This window comes from Ipomoea triloba, chromosome 14 (assembly GCF_003576645.1).
Source record: "Ipomoea triloba cultivar NCNSP0323 chromosome 14, ASM357664v1".
NCBI classification, from domain to species: domain Eukaryota; kingdom Viridiplantae; phylum Streptophyta; class Magnoliopsida; order Solanales; family Convolvulaceae; genus Ipomoea; species Ipomoea triloba.
Window position 1 is genome coordinate 6410089 of NC_044929.1, and position 24048 is coordinate 6434136.

A 24048-nucleotide genomic window follows, 5' to 3' on the forward strand; every position below is an offset into this window, starting at 1 on the left:
TTCCCCACCTTCTTGGTCCATGGTCATGGGTGATATGGTTAGTTTTGGTCAAGAACATGCGAAACGGTCATTTTGGCAATTCCGGAAAATGACTTACGGAAAAAAATTCCGTAAGTCATTTTCCGGAAAAATGAACTGATTTTTCTTGGTCAACGGAAAACATTTTCCGTTGACCAAATTTCCGGACGTTGCCAAACACTGAAAACTCAGAAATATTTTCCGAAAGTCATTTTACAGGTTACCAAACACACCCTAAGGCTCAATCTAATGACCTCCCATTTAGGAGAGTTACTATATGCCACTTGACTACAAGGTCATTAACTTATTATTATTATTGTTGTTGTTGTTATTGTTGTTATTGTTATTATTGTTGTTATTACGGTTACTATTGTTATTATTATTATTGTTGTTGTTGTTATTATTATTATTATTATTAATGAGTATATTTGATTTGCACCCGTTGCATACAAGATAACCTATATGTTACACAATTCAATTTTTTTTTTTTAAAGTAGAATTGTATTTATACTAGTGTGAACCCACTTTACTTTTCAATATGTGACAAAGGATACTTAAAATCCTTCGCAATTCTAATTGTGTGTGTATATATATATATATATATATATATATATGAATCTCGATCTCTTTACATGCAGGCACTGGTGAATCTAATAGGTTTCTAAAATATTAGCTTGTATAGTATATCGATCTTCCGAACATCATTTTCTGATTGCTGTATGTTGTGTACTGCTCAGTATGTAGTAGTGAAGTATACTATTTTAGACCAGTGGGAAACAAAATTAGATAGAGCAAATAAGGTAAAGAAGGCCATTTATGCTTCCCTAAATGCTATCTGTATAATTAGGTTGCTGTCATGTCGCAAGTTTGGACCATTTCAAAGAGAAGTCTTCATCAAACCATGGCCCAGGCTAGCTAGACTGTAAACTTGCAGTACTTGTCTGCAACTTTTTAAGAAAAAAAAAAACATTTTATGATCAGTTTTAAAGTACGGAGTAATAAGTTTCTTAAGAGAGAAAAAAAAAAAGTACTTTAGTAAGAAATTACTACATAAACTCTCTCTTCTTACTCTCGATTAATAATATTTTCTTTTACAAATTTTTGATGTAAACATTTTTTTAGAATACACATGATAAAAATATTTTATTATTGGTTGTCACATCATAAAATATAAGTGATGAAGTAGAATTTGGGAGTCCAATATTAAAACTCATTTTAGTATGCATTTTTATTTTTATTTTTATTTTTTTTTAAATCCATGTAAGAGAGAGAAGAGGAAAATGGAGAAGAAAAAAAAAGAAAAAATATACTAACAAAAAGTTTTTTAAAAACATAAGTCCTTTAGATTTGTCCAGCTGGGCCCAGCCTGGGCGCAATAATCTTTCACACGTGAGTTGTGACTTGCTTCTTTCTCTCATTTTTGAATCAAGTGGACCCCACAAAAATGTTTAACTTGCAGGGGTAAGACTAAATTAAGCAAAAGGTAGACCAAACGCTACTATGGTGCTAAAATCGCTCGTCACAGTGCACTTTCTATCATTACAATATGCAAAAAAATATGTTGCAGTACCTAGTTCTTTTGTATGAACATATACACCCTTCAAATATTTTTCAGCGAACCAAACGGGCTGTAAGAAATTGAAACTGCAAATTGATGAAGTTACGAACTGATAAACTTCAATTTGATGAAACCTCAAAGCAACAACGAACCAATTCAAATAGGGATTTCATGCGTGACTTGAGAATTTCACATACACTTTATTTGGGGATTTCTGATTGAAGGTTCTTTTTTTTTTTCTTTTTTATGATTGGAACTTAGTTTGCCTAATTTATCTAGTACATGGTGGAAAAAAGAGTGAAATGAAAGAACTAACTGCGTACTATAGCAGATTTTATGCAAGAAAAGGATTTTCAAATAAAACAAAAAAAAGAAAAAGAAGAAATGATCGAAAAGGAATTTTTTTAAAAAATAATGCCAAGTCATCATCCAGGTCATTTTTCATGTCAACATGCAACCTGCTAGATGAGGTGTTAACCTGCTATCAGGTGAAATTACGTACATTTGAAATGTTAAGTGGCTAAATTGCACCTTCACGTTTTGTTCAGTAACCAATTTGAACCTTAACTGAAATTAAAAGACTCAATGTAAAAACATATTTATCTAGGGGCCAACATGCAATATTATAACCCTAGAACATATACCATCTATAGAGTATAGGTATATAAAGTATGGCGGGTGTATATGTGCTCTATGTAGAATCAAGAAAGGGGTGGAGAAAATGATGACCTTCTTCTCCTGCCTAGCTATATATGTATTTATACATACATACATACTCTCATCAATGGCCTTGCATGTTGGCGCAGGAAGCAGGTGGATGCAGCCAAGGATGACTTGCCGGCCGGTGAACTCTTCCTCCGATCCGTTACTTACTCTTGTTGTGGCGGAGCTAACCATATATCCGCCGTCCATACACTCTCATATAGTGACGAAAAGTTGGTAAGTTGGCAAGTTGTCTTTGGCTACATCTTCCTCTCTGCCCCTCAAGTCAGTCCTTGGGTGATGCATATATATATATATACACCACTACTACTTCGTATATTCTCTTTTTGCATCAATTCTCCACTTCTTTTATCCTTAAAAAAAAAAAAGGTGAACAGAAATTTAGGGTTTTTCTTAATTTTCTAATAATCATTGATGGATGGTTGAAAATCCCAAAAATTCAAGTAGTGAACAATGGTTTCATCCACTTCTCTCAAGATTGGTCATTGCAACTTGCAATTGGCATGGTTCCAATCTCGGTAAGGCCTCCTCCTCTTCTTAATTGCTTTTTTTTTTCCCCTTTAATAATATGTACTTCCCCTATGAAAATATACTTCCTCGAGTCTTCACCTTTAGTCCTCAGGTTGATATTGAAGTGGTGATTTTGGCCTTCAAAAGAATAACTTAAGGTAGAATTAGGGTTTGTGACTGAGTTCAAATTGAGTTCTTCTCTTCTCTAAACAATTTATTCCTAATTAATATTACAATTTTTAATATAAATATTATATTTTTATTATAATTCGATCCGTATCACAGATAAATATTCTTGAAACGGTCTCACAAAAAACTCACTCAAAAAATTTTGATAATGTGTTTGATGTCAAATGCGTATTTTTTTTTTCAGCTAATAATCAGTAACGCAGGCAGCAAGTTCACGGCCAACAAAATTCTGATTTTTTATTTTTTTAAAGGAGTTAATTCCATTTTTGGTCCTAGATTTATAGGTGACATTCCACTTTTAGTCTTTTTTTTTTCAAAACATCCACTTTTGATCCTAGTATTATTGTGGCATGACCATTTTTGGTCCTCCATCTACAAAACAGTTTAAATTTCGCCAAATACAAGAGCACTTCAGTCTTCGATTTTGATTTTTTTTCAAAAAATAAACATAAAAAATATAGCGGGTCAACCTACTTTGTATGAAAAAGATCAAAATGTCATTGTATTTAACGGCATTTCAATGATTTTCTTGACGGAGGACCAAAAATGGTCATGCCACAATAATACTAGGACCAAAAGTGAATGTTTTGGAGAAAAAGGATTAAAAGTGGAATGCCACCTATAAATCTAGGACTAAAAATGGAATTAACTAAAGTTGGGTGCAATTTCAAGATTCAATCCAACACTTCATTTTCATCAAGATCCCCTCTGCCGGAACGTTTCTTTCTTTCCTTTTTAATGGAAATCTATTATTAGTAGTATTTTTAATGTAAAAGCAGATACTGACAAAAAATAAATAAAAAATTGAACACTATGTACAGTGTATAATTGTATAAACACTTTTTTTTTTTTTTTTTTTTAAAGTAGGAACAAATCAACATAGGAAACACACATAAGAAAAAAACGACAAGCAAAAACATAAGAGAACAACAAATTAAGAATAAGTAAAGGATCTCAACTCTAATGTCAAATTGCTGTGAGATTTTTAAAAACTCTACATTTGACTATAAAAATTCCTAAAGTCATAAAAAATGCAGAATGAATATGAATATAATAAAATTATTACACTAAGGCTTGAACTCACTCCCATTTATATGAAAGTGTAAATCAAGTACCACTAGACCACAAGGTCTTTGATAAATTTTCTCACTTAAATTTTACTCTTAATCTTCATCTCTGTATGGTAATTTTTTTTTATTATTAATTGTGTATAAATTAACTAATTTCACAATAAGTTAAAGAAAAGTCTACTTAATAAATAATTATGAAAAATTAATTGAGTACTAATAATAATAATAATAATAGAGGTTGCTAAAGTGTTTTTTTGAATATAAATACAATGTATTTTCTTAATAAATAATCTATTTGCAAACAATTAAGGAACCAAAAAAGCTTATTTTAATTTGTAGATAATTAAGAATCAAAAAGTGACAAGAATATAATTGAAGAACAAAAGATGTTATTTTAATTTCTTATAATTCATGATCAAAATGTGTCATTTTTCTTTGAATTATATGGATATTGTATAAAAAGAAGTTTTCTAGAATTTTTAATATATGATTTTTCATTGTTCTCATAGTACATTATTGCACTTTTTAGCATCGTTTCATTCTTTATAATTTGCTATTCAAAACGCTAATGAGATTAATAGTATCAGTACAATTTAAAAGGAGAATGCATCAATAATAATAGAATTACTAACTAAATTACAAGGAATAATAATTAAATAAAAGGGAATACTTCTTGTAATTATTCAAGAGCTTCATGATAAGCTTGTGCTTGGGCTTCTAATATGAACCTATATCCTAATTACACCACAAAAGTCATGTAGCATTCCGCTCCCTTAAGATTGCACATTCGATCTCATGCAAGTCTCAAGTGATGCCCCAATCGGCTTTTACTCGTTACCATCAACGATCTACAGTGCTACCTTGTCGACATTCTACGAGTACATGTATCCTACTACCTCTTGTCGGCAATTTGCATGGTGGAGTGAGTTGGACTAGCATGCAGCTAGCGGCTCATTGATGTAGCTCTGATACCAACTTATATGAACTTGATCATGTCTTAACTACATCACAAAAGTTAATTAGCTCATGAGTATATGTTTAATGCAACCCTAGTTCAAATTCTCATTAGTATATGAATCCATCACACAGTTATATATGTGGTATATTAAAAAATATATAAGTGTAAGTGTCATTTTAAAAATCTCAACGAGATATTTTTAGCAATATATTTTTTATACACTAATTTTGCTTGTACAAAAGATAATAAAATAAAATATATTTTTAAGCGATGATGATTAATCAATTAGTCTTATTTAGTTATTTTAATGTTATTTCAAAAAAAAAATGGTCTTATTTTAATGAACATATAATTTTATTATAATGAATCTACACTCATATTTGATCGATATGAATTTTTAATGAATCTTTTTTTTTAATAGAATTTTTAATGAATCTACATTCTCAATAAAGTATTAATATAATGAATCTGGCCGGGTTGCATTATGTACCATCATCATCATTACATAATTTACCGAAATTGTTGCCTACCGCTCCAATCATTATTGCATGTACCATGGTCCACACAGCTGTGTGCACCAAAAGTAAAAGGTACATTATTTTTGTACTGAAGCTACATTATTTTTGTATTGAAGGTACATTATTTTAGGATACAGTATTTTTGTACTGAAGGTACATTATTTGATATATACTATCAAATAATGTACATTCAGTATAAAAATAGTGTACCATTTATTTTTGATCCACACAGCTGTGTGGACCATGGTCCAAGCAATAATTTTCCGCTCAAACAACTTTAGATTTAAATTAGGGAAAATGATATATGTACTCCCATGGAGTATAACTCCCGCCACGTGTATAAATTTTATTGGGTAAATAAAAGTGAATGAATAAAATAAGTGGCCCACTTTGTTATTTAAATCAATCAAAGGATGACACCTCAGCAGGGAATAAAAAATGGAGTAAAAAGTGGAAGTACAAGTAGGCCCTGTTTGGTAAATGGCTATTAGCTGATTGGATTGGCTGTTTGGGTTAGAAGGTATGATTTGTTGATAACATTAGCTGATTGTAGAAAGTTGTTTGATAAATTAGTTGTTAGTTGATAGTTGTTTGGTATAATTTATTTTGTCAAAAAGCTAATTGAAAAGGCTGCTTTGAGTACCATTTTGAATTTTAGCATTTTAGAGTTACAAAAAGTTTATTAACCAAACACGTATATTGATTTTTTAACCAAGTCAAACAACTAATAGTGGTCAAATAAGCCAAAGTTGGCGGATAGGCTGATTATTTACTAAACAGGGCCGTAGTATTACTCTTAAATTAGTCCTTTTTTTTTATAGAATAATACTACACGTACCCCCACATTCTACTCCATGTTTACATGTCACTCTTTGATTCATTCAAAATCATGTGGGCCAGAGTTTTTATTACTTTCTTTTCATCTTCCTCCAATAAAATAAAGACACGTGGCGAGAGTTTTACTCTCTTAAAGTACTTTTATAATTTTCCTTAGATGCAATTAAATAGTTCTAGAACAAAAACAACTTCATCTTTCAATTGGTAAAATTTGTTTATACCACTTAATATCAAGTAATTGTTGGAATGAGTTTTGCTTTGTCCGTTGGCCTTTAGGCTTTAGCTCATAACCGTGAATGGTAAATTGCAGTGATGTATAAACTATTATAACAAAGGGAATGTAGACAAGAAGACAAGGGAAGCATTCTCATTCCTCATTCTTCATAGTACGAGGGGCATGTTTATATAATTACAGATGTAACTGAAAGGAATAATGGATACATAAATACAATGGCCGTTACAACAGTTATATAATCCACTCATAATGTCCACACTAAATAATAATTATAACAGTAATGATTTTTTTTTTTTCTAAATGTCAACTTTTCCAACTAGCTATGACAGGGTGGTCAAAATTTTCAACCACTAATAGCAATGAAGATTGAATATTTGTGATTAACATTAATGTAGAGTTGTACATGAGTAATATAAGGATACTGAAAGAGTCCTAGACAACTACAAGTATTAGACTCCTAACACTCTCCCTCGAGCTCAAGGTGGAGGAATAACATTGAGCTTGCACGCAAAAAAGTAAATCGAGGACCAGCTAAAGACTTAATAAACACATCAGTTAACCTATCCTTCGTCAAAATGAAATGAACCTGCAACTTCTTCTTAGCCACCTTATCACGCACAAAGTGATAATCAATCTCAACATGTTTCGTCCGGGCATGAAAGACCAGGTTAGCACATAGGTAAGTAACCCCTAAATTATCACACCAAAGAGTTGGAGGCACAAAATAGCCAAGACCAAGCTCACGAAGCAAAGAAACAAGCCACGTCACTTCAGCAAACACGTCGGCCAAAGCCTTGTACTCAGCCTCAGTCGAAGACCAAGCCACGGTGCGCTGCTTGAGACAAGTCCAAGAGATAAGATTATCACCAAAGAAAACAGCAAACCCACTCGTGGACTTTCGGTCAGCAGGATCACCAGCCCAATCCGAGTTAGAAAAAGCGTGAATTGCAACAGAGTCAAACTCAGCGTCACCGGCGATCCTCTTATCAGTGGAGCAACCAGCGAGCGAAACTCCAAACGGAGGTCACGAAACACATACAGGCTTTGATCATCAAGGGACATCGGACAGCCGGCCAACGCGAGGTGTTCGATCAATACCTGTGCGCGACCTAGGTAATCTGAAACTGATGCGTCACCCTGCCTCAACCCCTGCAACTAGCCGAGAAGGCGAAGAGCACTGGCACAAGTTATAAACGCCAGTGCCTGCTCAATCGAGATCCATAGCTACCGTGTCGTCGTACGTCTAACCGCCAGGTGCATGGTTTCTTCGGACAGCGAGGAGATAAGGAGGGATAACATCGCCTGGTCTTGGCGGAGCCAGGCAGTACGAGCACTGGCAAAACGTGACAAAGCCTCCACCGACGCAGCAGCAGTTGCCAAAACACCAGCAGCAGGGGCCTCCACCGGCGAGTTAGTCGGACATTCCAACGTGCCATCAACAAACCAAAGCAAACCTTGTCCACGTAAGAACGAAACTAATTGCGTACGCCAAAAAGGTAATTGCGGGAGCTTAACTTAATGGATACAAAATGGTGAGCGGAAGACAGGGAGTTATTGGGTTGCAACAGCGAGGATTTGGCAGCCTCGGAAACAATCCGTTCGGAGGATTCTCCAATAGAGCCGTCATTAGAGTCGATGGTTGCCATGACCGGAAGCTGGAAACTATGATACCAGATGAGGATTGAATGTTTGTGATTAACATTAACGTAGAGTTGTACAGGAGTAATATAAGGATACAGAAAGAGTCCTAGACAACTACAACTACTAGACTTCTAACAATATCAAAGTCGTTAAAAAGTTCATTATTTTAGCAGAAAACTTAATTCCATCAATCTTGGTGGTTGAAAATTTTGATCACTTTTTCAAATTATTATTATTATTATTATTATTTTTTAAAATTCTACTTCTTTTATATATACTCTTTGATAATATATACAAAATAGCACACTTTAGCTCATATTTATTTATTAAGTTTTGGATTGTCCCCCTTTTTTTTTTTTGCATAATTGATTAGATTTTAATTGAAAGAGCCTTATATATGATTTGAATGATTTTGATGTGTTTTGATAGTCTTGACAATATAGACAAATTAGTGTACAAAACAAAAATGTGCTATATTGTATTTCTCATCCAAAAGAATGTGCTTGGTATTTTGATCATAACTTGATTATAAAGGTTGAATTGAGGTGATTCTAGTAGAATTAGAAAGTCAAATCATCAAATGGCTACAACAAATATGAATACCCTAAAGACTAATTCTAACGTCATTAGCTAGGGTTAAAATCAACTGGGAAGTCAAAGTTGCGCTACAAAATACTCTTGACACACCAAGAATCCTTTTCACTGCAACAAGAGTTGATAGAATGGTTGGGATATTCTCTTGTAGAGACTCAACACGGTGAGATAGTCTAGATTTGTAATTTTATTGTCGCAAGACACAACGAAAAAGTATATTTTTTTCATTATTTTGCCTCCTATAAATTTATATAAATCTCCCATTTTGTCTCCTATAAATTTATATCAATCTCCCATTTAAGAACCCTAGTAGCTAACCTCCATCCCTTTCTCTGTAGAATTCCAATTTCCTCTTCTAAAATATAGCCATCAAGAGAGCTTCCTTGGTAGCTTGAGAATAGTTTAGATCTATTTTGTAATAATAAGACGAAAATGCAAGATTTCAAGTTTAATTATAAGATCGAGAAAAAAGCATTGAACAATTCTTTCTCTTCTTTTCTCAACTTTGTCTTGATTAAATCTTGCATTTATTTATTTATTTCTTTATTTGTTTGTAATGAAGATGTTTATATTCTTAATGTATTTACAATTGGACTATGAATTGTGTTTATTTGTCGATGTTGGTGTTTGTTCCTTTATATGTATTAATTTGTTAGTTTAGTTCCTACAGTTTGTTGTGTGCGATATATATATATACTAGTTTTATAAGCGCACTGCGCGAATGGGTTAATGCCCAATGTTTATATTTAAATAAATATTTGAAAGTATATCAATGCAAGATTATATAGGAGAAGTTTATACATGGGTAATTGAATGTCGAATTATTTTATTTAAATATCTAACTCAAAGTATATGAATCCAAGAGAATATAGAAAATTTATTATAATTATTACTAAAATAAATGTTTGCAACCTTGTAAAATCGATAGTCAAAATATTTGGTCTAAAAATGATAGTCTAAATAAATACTACTTTTAATTTGAATTTTTCTAAGTGTTCTTAATTCTCTTTTGAGTAACATTGTCATTGTCTTCATCTTTATTATTTGTTCTCTTCCTTATTGTTGGTAGTGTGTTATTTGCAATTCGGATATTGTTGGTAGCATAGATGACAATGTCATGCAATGAGATTATGATATAGGAGCTATGGACTTTCCTTTAGGTGTTCTGCTTGGGGTTCATTTGGTTCAACAATTATTGTTAAATGAGTTATTGTGGATAAATCCCTAGTTTAAGAAAAAAGATTAAATTAATTAATAAAAATTTGAAAATTTAAAATATTATGTATTCCAAAGATATTAAAATATAGTTTCTCGCTTCAATTTGCTTGGTAATGGGTTATTTGAGTACTTTCATTGTCAACAAATCCCCCAAGTAGTTAATATGATTGGTTTCAAACTATTCTTTTTTATTTCTTTTCATGGTATTAAAGAAATACATATGTATCATTTTTTTGTATAACTACTAATTTATTTAATTCAATAAGAGTAAAATAGAGTGATTCTGCTTCAATTTGTTGGGTTATTATTTGAGTACTCTCTTTGTCAACCAATCTCCAAGTAGTTAATATAATTAGCTTCAAATTATTTTAAAATTTTTTTTCATAGTATTAATAAAATACTTGATAAATAAATATATAACATTATTTTGTACTATAACTTTGATATTTAATTACAAGATATTGTAAAAATAAGATAATAGACAATGCAATGAATATCAATTGATAAATTTGAATGTAAAGAATCTTTGCATGAGAGAAAATAAAGGTATTGTAGACACATAATTCTAAATTAAAGGTATTGTAGACACATAATTCTAAATTAAAGAAATACATATGTATCATTTTTTTGTTGTAGCTACTAATTTATTTAATTTAATAAGAGTAAAATAGAGTGAGAAACTTAATTATATCAAATTTGATTGAGATGAGGTCAAACCTAAGACCTTTCTTATAAAAATTAATGGGGTAAGTTAAAAGTTAACGGAATATTAACGGAGAAGAGAATATTTAACGGAAAACTTAACGGATAATCATAAAAGTAAGGTTAAATTAGGTAATCTCTATTAATAATATTAATCTGAATTATCTTAACCATCTATTTGATTAAATAATTAATCTGAACCATCCATTTGATTAAATAATTTGACCGCCATTTTTTCTACCCATTTTAGGCCTAACTCTCTTTGGCTCTTATTAGTATAGTAGAAATGAATATCAATTGATAAATTTGGATATAAAGAATCTTTGCATGAGAGAAAATAAAGACAATATAACTAATGAAATTATTTTTCTTATTTAATTTAATTTTTTGATAATGAATAATTTTTTCGAATAAAGGTATTGTAGACACATAATTCTAAATTAAAGAAATACATATGTATCATTTTTTGTTGTAGCTACTAATTTATTTAATTTAATAAGAGTAAAATAGAGTGAGAAACTTAATTATATCAAATTTGATTGAGATGAGGTTCAAACCTAAGACCTTTCTTATAAAAATTAATGGGTAAGTTAAAANAATTTATTTAATTTAATAAGAGTAAAATAGAGTGAGAAACTTAATTATGTCAAATTTGATTGAGATGAGGTTCAAACCTAAGACCTTTCTTATAAAAATTAATGGGTAAGTTAAAAGTTAACGGAATATTAACGGAGAAGAGAATATTTAACGGAAAACTTAACGGATAATCATAAAAGTAAGGTTAAATTAGGTAATCTCTATTAATAATTTAATAATGAATTATCTTAACCATCTATTTGATTAAATAATTAATCTGAACCATCCATTTGATTAAATAATTTGACCGCCATTTTTTCTACCCATTTTAGGCCTAACCCTCTTTGGCTCTTATTAGTATAGTAGATATATATATATATATATATATATATATAGGGTCATAATCAGGTGTGGCCGTGCCTTCCCGTGCGGTCGGTGCGGTTTACACCACTCAATGTTAAGAAATGTATCACTCAATGTTAAGAAAATACACCACACAAATATGCACTATTAGGTACACATCACCAAAAACAAACCACTACGCATAAAAAAATACACCACACACTGTTAGGAAATGCACAATTAGAAACAGGGGAGTTATAAGGTGTTTTTATGCATTTTCATTGTGGTGCATTTCCTAACATTGAGTGGTGCATTTCTTAACATTGAGTGGTGTAAATCGCACGACTACACGNAACAGGGGAGTTATAAGGTGTTTTTATGCATTTTCATTGTGGTGCATTTCCTAACATTGAGTGGTGCATTTCTTAACATTGAGTGGTGTAAATCGCACGACTACACGGGAAGGCGCGGCCACATTTGAACATATATATATATATATATATATATATATATAGGTTCCGAATCAGGTGATGATCTATCATTAGGTGAGGACCATGTGTACTAATACAGATCATCCATTTGGAGTGATCTAACGGATATGAGTGCAACTGTACAACAAAATGGGAGGGATGCACAACAATCACACTATGAATGCACAATAAACTGTGACCGAATGCACAACAAATTGAGAACGAATGCACAATAAACTGAGCGCGAAAAATTAAATACATTACAAAAAATTAATCACAACCATTGAATTGTTTAAATCAAAGTATCATATAAGTCCACACGGTCCTCACCTAACTCTAGGCCCTCATTTGATGCTTAATCAAAATCTATGAATTAAAAAAAGTGTATTAATTTTCTTTATTTGTTTCTTAAACAATTAAATGTTTTTGGCTTTTAGGACACTCGAAGAGAGTGGCTCATAATATACATGCAAATTATTGTGTGGATCATAACAAAAGTAAATTCTTAATATACTAAAAGTAAAGTTTTATGCAGTTTTGGTCCTACGACTAATGACACTAACATTTTGATTTCATAAATTTCAAAACTTGCATATTTGGCCCATGAGTATCGATTTCTTAGCAAAAATAGTCATTCCGACGAACTTTCAATCAAATTTTCACCGATATTTTTTTCTCCTTTTTTCACAGGGATATAATGATCTTTTCATTTACCTAAACTAATAATGACCTTTTTTCAAAAAAAAACTAATAATGACCTAAATTTATATGTACGCTTTTTTTTTTTTTTGAATATTCATCTTCCTCAATAGATTCATCTAGATCTTCATCTTCTTCCGTCCTCTCTTCATTTTTCAAGTCTTGAACATTAATTTCATCTTGTCATCTTCTTCTCTAAATAATCAATTTCTTCTCAATACTGTAGTCTGCAATATAATTCGATTTAAACACATTGCATTATAAATTAAAGTAATGGAACACTTTATGTGAAACCCATACTTACAGTGCATAACTACTTCAGAATATACTTTATATAAACAGGGCCGGTCCAAAGGTTTTATAGGTCCCTGGGCGAAATTAAAAAAAGGGCCCCGAAGAATATGTTTCCGGATGATCAATTTGTTTACTTTTTTTTTTTTTTTTCACTTCCAGATGAATGTTTTTTATGAAACATTGTATAAAAAAAATTATTATAAAATCAATCTTAACAAAAAAAAAGAACAAAAGCATCTGGCACTTATATGAATCAATCAATCGAAAATCTTTAAGTGTTTGAGTGGTTGGTGTGTGTAGGTGCGTCCGCCGACCCTTATACTCCTGGGTGGCTGGGCGGCGTGAGCGGTGGGTGTGCGATGTCTCTTTCAGCCTTTGTGAGTTCAATTCTCGACTTCCAGAAACAATTAACCCTATTTTTTAGAAATATATAATAAGTAATATTATATATATATATATATATATATATATATATATATATATATATATATATATATATATATATATATATAATACTCCGTATATCTTATGGCTTATGGGCTTCCTATAGAGATGGGCCCTGGGCAGGTGCCCACCCTGAACCCCCCTCAGGGCCGGCCCTGTATATAAACACAATGCATTAAGGCACCATACCAACATTACTAAAATCACAAAAGCACAGTATGAACACCGCTAACATCACAAAAGCACCATTCGGACTCACACATGTATAAACTACACATATAGACACAAATATAGTTAAAATTAACAGTTTAAACATAAAAATAAAAAATAAAAAAAATTGCTGCATTGCAGAATATTCGAATTACTTATCAAATTATGCGAACCAATTCTTCTCTTTTCACTTTAGAGAACTTGAATATTATGATTTATGAGCCTTTCTCAAACTACTTGAAATAACTTCAACACCATCAAATCCCATACAAAGATGAATAATGTGGTTACTTGGGTGAATTTAAAATTCGTTGAATGTCAGGGTTTATTGGCATGCAGAGTAAAATAGGTAAAGAGAGAGAAGGGGAGTGAAAGTGTGCGCGTAATCTGAGTTTAAGTTTATCATTATTTTATTATAACTATTATTATTTAGGTCATTAGTTTAGGTAAATGGAAAGACCATTACCCTTGTAAAAAAGGAGAAAAAAAAACTCTTGTGAAAAATTGAAGGAGAGTTCGCCGGAAGGACTATTTTTGTTAAGAAATCAATACTCGTGGACGAATTATGTAAATTTTGAAAGTTGTGGATTCACATTGTTAGTGTCATAATAGTCGTAGAACCAAAACTGCAAAAACACTAATTAAAAGTACATTATTCGTGTATTGAATGTACATTGTACAAAATAAGAGTTAATACCCAAATTTGTCCTCAACTATAGTGGATTTTCTCAATTTCATCCTAAACGACTAGTGTCACAATGTAGTTTCAGACTTTTGTGTTATCGCTCAATAATGTCGTCCTATATTTATTAATCCGTCAAAAGGGTGTTAAGTATAGAGATAATTTAGTAATTTCAAATTTACATCTTCTTGGTCTCCAATTTACTCGAATGTAGTTCCAGACTTTTAAAACAACATCTATGTTTTTCTACCTTCCTTCAATGCACAAGAGTTTTTTCTCAAAATGGTCCCTCGACTATTGCTCATTCTCAATTTTGCATTTCGACTTTCAATTGCACCTAATGTGATCCTTCGACTTTCAAAAACTCACCCAATTTGGTCCTCCGTTACATATTCCGTCAAATCAGTGTTAAAATGGAGGGTATTTTCGTCCATTTACCTATTGTTAGCCTAATAAACATTGAGAAATAGTTGAGGGACCATTTTGAGAATAGTCAAGGGACCATTTTGGGAAAAACTATTTTATTTATTTCATTTTTGTTTATTTTCATTTTTTAGACTCTACAAAATTAGAATTTCTATACAGTTTTTTCTTACAAATATAAATAGTTAAAATCGCGCAATCCAACCTAAAATTTTTAACTTTCTTTACAGACTTTTCCTCTAAATATACAAACTATTCCTATGAAGTTTTACAATAAATTCCGTAAATTTCATAAATACTCATATACTTTTTTTTATTCTTTTATTTTTTTTTTATGTCCATAGACAATCAATCACTATGTATCACATTAAATATTACTTTTACCATTGAAAATAATTTTTTTTTTCAAGTGTAGACACCCAAAGAGTGTAAAATGTAGGGAAAATATTGGACCGAAAGGTAAATTTTTCTAGTAAACTTCTCAGGTGAGCCGAAAAGTAAAATCTCGTCAATGTTTCCTGTAATATTTTATGTATTTGATTTCAAAGTAATTATTAAATTTTATATTAATTTACATTATTTAAGATATTGTATGACATCTTTTATATGTTTTCCTCTTCTTATTTTTTTATTAATTATTAATTATTAAGGCAAGTATAATTTATTTTGTAATGTGGACACATTAATTTTAATAATTTTGATTTAATTAAATTATACCTTAATTATAAAAATCCTACCTAATAATTTTAGTATATTACACGGGACACAATAATTATTATAAATAATGTTTAATAATTGTCAATTTGTATTCAACAATAAAATTTATAGTTAATTTTTAAGTCAATCATAAAATCTTTTGTGATGTGGGCACATTATTTTTAATTATTTGAGTTTAATAATATTATATTTTATTTATAAAAAAATCGAAAGTAATATATTTAGTACTACGAATGTGACTAAGAATTATTTTAATCAGTGCTTAAAAAATGAGTATTTATAAAATTTACGAAACTTATTGTAAATCTGCATAGGAATAGTTTGTATATTTAGATAGAAGGAAAAAGTCTGTAAAAAAGTTAAAAATTTTTAGGATGGATTGCACGATTTTAACTATTTATATTTGTAAGAAAAAATTGTATAGAAATTCCAATTTTATAGGGTCTAAAAAATGAAAATAAACAAAAATGAAATAAATAAAATAGTTTTTCCCAAAATGGTCCCTTGACTATTCTCAAAATGGTCCCTCAACTATTTCTCAATGTTTATTAGGCTAACAATAGGTAAATGAACGAAAATGCCCTCCATTTTAACACTGATTTGACGGAATATGTAACGGATGACCAAATTGGGTGAGTTTTTGAAAGTCGAGGGACCACATTAGGTACAATTGAAAGTCGAAATGCAAAATTGAGAATGAGCAATAGTCGAGGGACCATTTTGGGAAAAAACTCAATGCACAACTATAACATCACTATACTTAAATAACTTAAAAAGCAGATAAATCACATTAGGTTAGTCCATTTAGAACCAAATAGGGTATTTGTAGCCAAGAACTTTACATATTGTTGGGGGGAAATATTAACAAATTCATATTTCATGCATATAATATACCGTTACAACAAAACGAAAAATTTAGAAAACATAAAACCGAAATTCGGAAATTAAAAGAAGTTAGAGAGCTTACATGGAGGAATTCGAGTTGGTCTTCGAGGTTTTCGAGGGCGGTTCGGATGGCGTTTAGGCTCTTAGCTTCACGAATTGCAGCCGAGTAATCCTCATGGCCAACTCGGAACTCCTTCACAAAGACGAACCCGGAAGCCTTGTTTCCGTCGTTCCTAAATATTGAAATCGGTGAGGAAAATGATGAAATGCGAGGAGAGAATTCACAGCTGATGAAACAACAAGGAGTTCGAATCGATTCGTGCCCAATTCCTAGAGAGTGAAAGAGAGAATTCGCAAGGCGGTGGAGTAAATTGGAGATCAAGAAGATGTAAAATTGAAATTACTAAATTATTCATGTACTTAACACCATTTTGACCGATTAACAAACGGAAGACAATATTGAGGGATAACATAGAAGTTTGGACTACATTATGACATCAAAGTTGTTTAGGACGAAATTGAGAAAAACCACTATAGTCGTGGACAATTTTAGGCATTAACTCTACAAAATAATGTATTTTCAGTACTCAAATAATGTACATTTTTAATATACATATTAAAAGTATATTATTTGTGTACTAGATATACATTATTTGATAATATGGTCTACACAACTGTGTGGACCATGATCGACACAATAATGATGGTAATATACAACTAACTTTGGGCCGCATGGAGACATGAATCTAATAAAAAGAAAAAAAGGTAAAACCAATTTAGATCCATTTAATGGGGAACCAATTGAGTCGAGGCCACTTCTCATTTGAAGCCCAATATAAAATATAATAAAATAAATAGCAAAAGTAATTTAGATTTAAAAAAAAAATCAATCTAGTCAGAAATTTCGCTGTAAATAAATTTAACATTTTGTTGGTCGTTAAACTTTAAAGTAATAAGGTTCAAATTGGTCACTGAACGCTGAAAGTGTAATTAGGCCACTGAACCAAAGAAAAAAAATACAATTAGGCCACTGGACACTCCAAATGTATGCAATATCATCTGATAGCAGGTTACTATCCATTTCATCAGGTTACTTGTTTACGTAGACTGTGAGTTGGCATTTTAAAATGATTTTTTTAATAAACTATTAAAATAAAAATTTAAAAAAAAAAAAAAAAAACACATTGGTGGCCACCCCCTTCCCGCAAATTATATGGTGGACCATGGTTCACAATGCATTGTGGACCATGATCATAGTTGATACTGCAGTTGTGTTGAACGGATACTACAGTTGTGTTAAAAAGATACTGCAGTTGTGTTGAAAGGAAACTGCAGTTGCACATAACAGAGGCCATTTCTCTGTTCAACACAACTGCAGTATCCTTTCAACACAACTGCAGTATCAATTCAACACAACTGCAGTATCAACCATGATCCATGGTCCACAGTATAACGACTGCCCCCTTCCCCCCTTAATAATACCCTAGTCGCCTTGATAGGAAACGGATGAATCAAATTTAATTAATTAATTAATTAATTAATTAATTAATTTATTAGTATTACTATTATTATTATTATTATTATTATTATTATTATTATTATTATTATTATTATTATTATTATTATTATTATTATTTACGAAAAGTCAATTTCTTCAAAACAACGGAAATCTTCTTCAGGTTACTTGCTTACGTAGACAGTGGGTTGGAATTTTAAAATAATTTTTAATAATAAACTATTAAAATAAAAAATTAAAAAAAAAACACATCGGTGGCCACCCCTTCCCCCTTCAATTAATATAATCAAAATATCACACTTCAATTTAAAAAAAAAAAAAAAAAGGCTAGAATTAAAAGTAGAAATTTTTTTATTTATAATATCATAAATTACATAATTTACAAATTATTTTAATCTTAATTTTTATAAACAATCAACTCTTAGGAAGTGTTTGGAAACCCGAATTCCTGGTTTCTAGTGTTTGGATGCGTCTGAAAAATGCCGTTGAGAAGGGAAAATATGGTCATTTTTCACTGCACTCATCAAAACAAGGTTTTCAGTGGAAACCAATGCTGTTTTTTTTTTTAAAAAAAATAAAATTAATATTATTATAAATAATTTTATATTTTGAATAAAATAATTAAAATGTTTAATTATACAATTCTACTCATTTTCCAGAAAATGAACCAAACGTAGCAAAACAATTTTACAGAATGCAACCAAACACTAAAAATGAAACTATTTTATGAAAAATGACTCATTTTCCATAAAACACTTTTCAGAAGTCATTTTTCAACTTTCCAACTTACCCTTAATATAAATTGTTAAAATTCTATCTCAAATTTAAACGACCACAAGCCATCAAAATAACTCATACTTTAATCAAGATTTAACCTTTTCATTATAATACTTATTAATCAGAACGGGTCAATAAAAAAATCAATATAATATCTTCTTTAATCTATTTTGATGGACTTAAAAATGATCCTATAATCACTACCGTGCCCCCTATAAAGATGCATAGCTACTAAAAATTTGACATGGTAGAAAAATGGGTGTCGTCCCAATGAATGGAATGCATGAAAATGCTAAAGAACATTGCAAACAGTGTCAATCGCAACCTCGTATCATGGGTTACTATGGAGTATATGGACACAAACTATTGATCATTGGTTGTATATACATAATTTTAGATCTTATTACCGGATTTTGTATTATTTATTTATTTATTATAATTTTATTTTTCTCTAGTTTGATGCAAGGCAAAATGCATTCGTCCAGTAGTACTAGGTATGTAGGCAATGGACCACCTATTTTACTTCAATTAATTACTTCATATTATTTATTTATTCATTTATTTTTAAAAAAGTATATTTAACATGAATTATAGGATAACAATGAATGTAGTTCATGTGTTATAGGTGTAATAACATTTAGTTCTCAAATTATTAGTAAAATAGGAAATATTTTTGTCCATTAATTAAGTTGTGGAGTTGAAGTGCAATTTGAAAGAGAAAAAGAAATAGAAGAATATGATATTTCTAGCTCTAGTGGTAAGGAATTTTATCAAAAAAATATCCCACAAAAAAAATAGTCACCATAAATTATGAATTTGGTCAAAAAATCCAAAGGTGCTTAAGGATTACTAGGAACACGCAAAGTTTCTAGGAATTTAGAAAGTACCTAGAAAGAAAGTAGATAATTTGAGCTCATTTTTGGATAGTTGCACCCGTTTATATTATGAGCTAGAGAATCTTTTTAGTAAACTCCATAAAATATTGAAATGTATTTATACCGTATTAGTGCAAACTCATTGTATAATTTTTCAATGTGAGGCAAAAGTTATTTACTTTTCAAAACTCAATTTTACCAACTTCATGAGTATATTTTAAGAATAAGTTTTTCAGTTATCCATTATTCATTTTGAGCCTATTAATATACAAAATTCATTTTCTCAAATTAAAAAAAAAATTAAATATACTTTGACGCCATCCAAATTAAAAATGAACCTCACTCAAATTATTACCTCAAAATGGTCATCAAATTCCCATCTTACTAATCTTTTCCAACATTAATCAACTATATATGATTTTTGAAGAATAATAATACATTTTAACATACTTAATAATTGAAGGATTGAAAGCGTCACATCACTAAACACGATGACACTCATCATTTAAAAGCTAAATTTAACTATTGCCATGTAACTTGAGAACCAAAAGTGCAATCCTCCTTTTTATTTTGATGAGATATTCAAAATTATAATTTGACCCATGCTCATGGTTGTAGTCTAAAATGTATATATTATCAACATATTCTAAGTGAAGGGGTTTGAGTCATGGTCCAAGTCTCCAAGGTAATTTGTTTTAATTTTTTTTGGGGGGTTTAGACCATAGCGACTAGCGAGTGATGAGTGGCTTAGCTAGCACCTGTAGGGCTATGGAAGAGGGGGACGACAATAGGTTTGGTGGTGGGAGCTTGGGATAGTGTTTAGCAATGTGGCGGCTTGGCAAGTAGGTGGGACACGTGTTTGGCTTGAAATCTCCAAACATCTAATTGTAAACTTATAAGCCTATGTTTTATGAGGGTGATTAAGAAATTAGGTTTATTGTGCACCAAATAATTTTACTTGAGAGAAATTGTATCTTTTTTGTTATTGAGTTGTGCACGGTTAGTGATTTTGGTCCTTATTGGTAATTTTATTGTAATGTTGCCTTATTAGTTTTTGTTATTACAGTTTTTTTTTTTTTAAATCCTTTGTCTGTGTCTCTAGTTTATTTTTATTAACCATTCTCTAAACTAGTTTAAGTTGATTACAATTTAAAGATAGTGCTAGAAAGAGGCAAGAAACACGAGGCTAATTAATGCAAGCATATATAAAATGTTAAGGCAAATTATTAAAAATACGATATAAAAAATTTAGCTATAAAATTATGACACTTAAAAATAATATTTATAAAAATATACAATAAAAAATTGTGTCACACGATTCTCTGTTCTTGTAAAATCGTGAAGGGACTAAATATAGGAAAGAGAATGTATTCCCGTAGTGCTCCAACCCATTGTCATTGTTGTGCATAATTTGAGAATGAACTTAAAATATAATTTTAAAAAATTGATTAATACATTATCAAATTAAGGAGATAATTGCTACTTGGTACGTGGTTACTGGAGCTGTGTTTGGTAGGATGAAATGGAATTTTCTGTTGGCCCATTGATTGGGTCGTACGTAGCGTGCATTGTAAACCCAAACATATCTTATCAAGAAAGTAAAGCAAACAAATATTTTATTACTAAACCATAGTACTACAATATACTAATTAATAATTGTCCTGCTTTCTAGATGGAATGAAAATGTTGTTTTACTATATAATTGAATGAGTCTAATCCAAGAATCCATTATACTCAAATCCTATATTCACATTCAGTTTCAACTCCACTAAATGATATTTGTTGGTGGAAAGGGAAATAATCTTTTGTCAAAATTTTGATTATTTAAAATACTTTAAATATAAATATCTGACATGTATTAAAAAATAATTTATTTTTTTTCTTATGTGATATCTCGAGTTCAATTTATCTTTACAATATTTTATTAATATTATAAAGTCCTCCAGAAAATGTGGGTAGCTCCTCTTTCCCACGACAATATTATGCTTTTGGTTTGCACATGGGAATCGAAATCGGAATAGGTATCAAATACTTGGTAAGGGTAATGAATTTTGGTGAAAGTATTTTGCATGTTTGGTAGTAGGGTGAAATGAGAATGATTATTAATAGTTAGGGAAAAAAGAATGGAAGGGAATGAAACCCTTATTTAATAAGGGTATGTGTTTTTCAATTTATTGGTATTCCAAATCCGTAGTAGTATTCTAAAAACCTGTCAACTAAACAATAACAATCACTTTGATACTCATACCTTATACCAAAACTCGTCAACCAAACACACCCTAAATGTGGACTTAATCAAGTTCTTGTACTTATGAATGGATCTAGCTCCAGGTTTAAATCCATTATTGAAAATTAAAGCAAAATTAGATAAAAGCGTTAAAGAAAAAACATGGACAAAAAGAAAACAGTCAAATTAGAATTTTTTTAGTACTCTGACCCATCATTTGGATGAGTTACTATATGCCACTTAATCACAAAGTCATTGACATTAAACTAGACATTTAATTTAATTATAATAGTGAATTCATGTCACTCCTGATTATGCGTCAAGGCCAGGTGACTGTGCTATCACCACAGTCATTAGTTCCATGTTAAATTTTGTATTGTTCTATTCACTAATATCAAAAGTAAAAGTAAATGTGACATTGAAACTCTCCTCAAAATGGGTTGTCAACTGGGTAGACTATGATTCTCATATTTAAAAATCACGAATTCGATTCTTGTCAACTTTTTCTTAGTTGAGCATGTCGTACGAGATTTTCATATTGCAGTTTATCTCTCACGTGTGATTTGTGTAATTTGTAGATTATTATACAATAGTATGGTTTACTCGATGTACACTAAAAAATGACATTGAAACTTTGAACTTTTAAAGACATTGAATACGTATGTGACCATTTAAATATGCCACATAAGGGTCCTCAAATATAATGCAGCCTTGGTATATAATTAGGGGTGGCATTAATTTAATATTGTAATTAGTTAAGAGACTAATTTAAGCATTTTTAATTTACAATTAACCTTTAAAAATAAATTGCTTACATAGAGTTAATGCAAACTCGACTTCATTCTCAAAGTTAAGGAGTTCTTCCGAAATCTATTGTTTAACTTGTTCACAAAAATCAAATTTAAAAACTTATTTAGAGTGAATCAAATTTCTTTTATTTGAACCATATTAAATAAAATTTGATTGTGCCAAGGTAGTTGTTGACTAGGTCATGCAGTTCATTTACACCCTCACTCTATTCATCTTAAACAACAAGAAGTATTCAGTTAAATTTAAAAAAAAAAAAAAAACTTTGTTTTGAAAGATTCTGAAGAAATAATCGTTCAAAGGACAAAATTAAATTAAACTAAATTACATTACTATTTGATGTATCATGACACGTCAACAGTTAGGTTGGTTGGTATATCTATCTATGATTGTGAAAGGAGAATTATTTACGCATTAATAATTACACTTATAGTTTTGCAATAAAAGGTAGTTTAACAGTTAGCTTAGTAAAGTAACAGTTTCACTTTTCAACTCACTACGTAACGGAAAGTTCAAATTCAGTGCATTACTTCTTAAGTTCTTATCAAAACACATTTGACTTTATTTGTTTCTAAAATTAGTTGATATTTGATAATAATAATAATAATAATAATAATATAAATAATAATAATAATAATAATATTAACAATTAAAAAAAAAGAATTTTCACTTCTTGTTCATCAATGTTGAGGGAATAATATATCAAATATAAATGTGTAGTTTAATTATATATTTTTGAGTTAAAGCAGAACATATCCTTCAATTTAGTAATAGAGTAAAAACCTAATCCAAGCAAAAGGTGTCAATGCGAAATGTGTGGCTTTGAACCCTCGTGTTGTATGTGGTGGCACATGTGAGGGTGTGTTGAACATATTATATATAAACTATATATATAATATATATAAATGTGTATAGTAGTCCAACTATCAAATTAAGTTTTTAGTTGAGACGGAACATATCTTTCAATTTTTGAGTGCATTTATTACATAAAAGACCAAAAGAGAATAAAATTTTAAGTAAATTATTTAAATTAGGTTTTTAATTGAGACGAAACATATTCTTCAATTTTTAAGTGCATGTATTATGTAGTATATCACTATTTCTTAAAAGACCAAAAGCTAATAAATTTTTTAGTAAATTATTTAAATTTGTTTCAATTAAAATATTTGAAATTAATATAAAATTGTCATTATACTTGAACAACCAAAAATGAATTAATTGTATTATTAAGACATTGTAACTATTCAAGTTGTGCTTATGTATATATTCGTCCACAATAAATCCCATTAGTAAATATAATAATATCCATGAATTATTTTTATTTTTAATATCT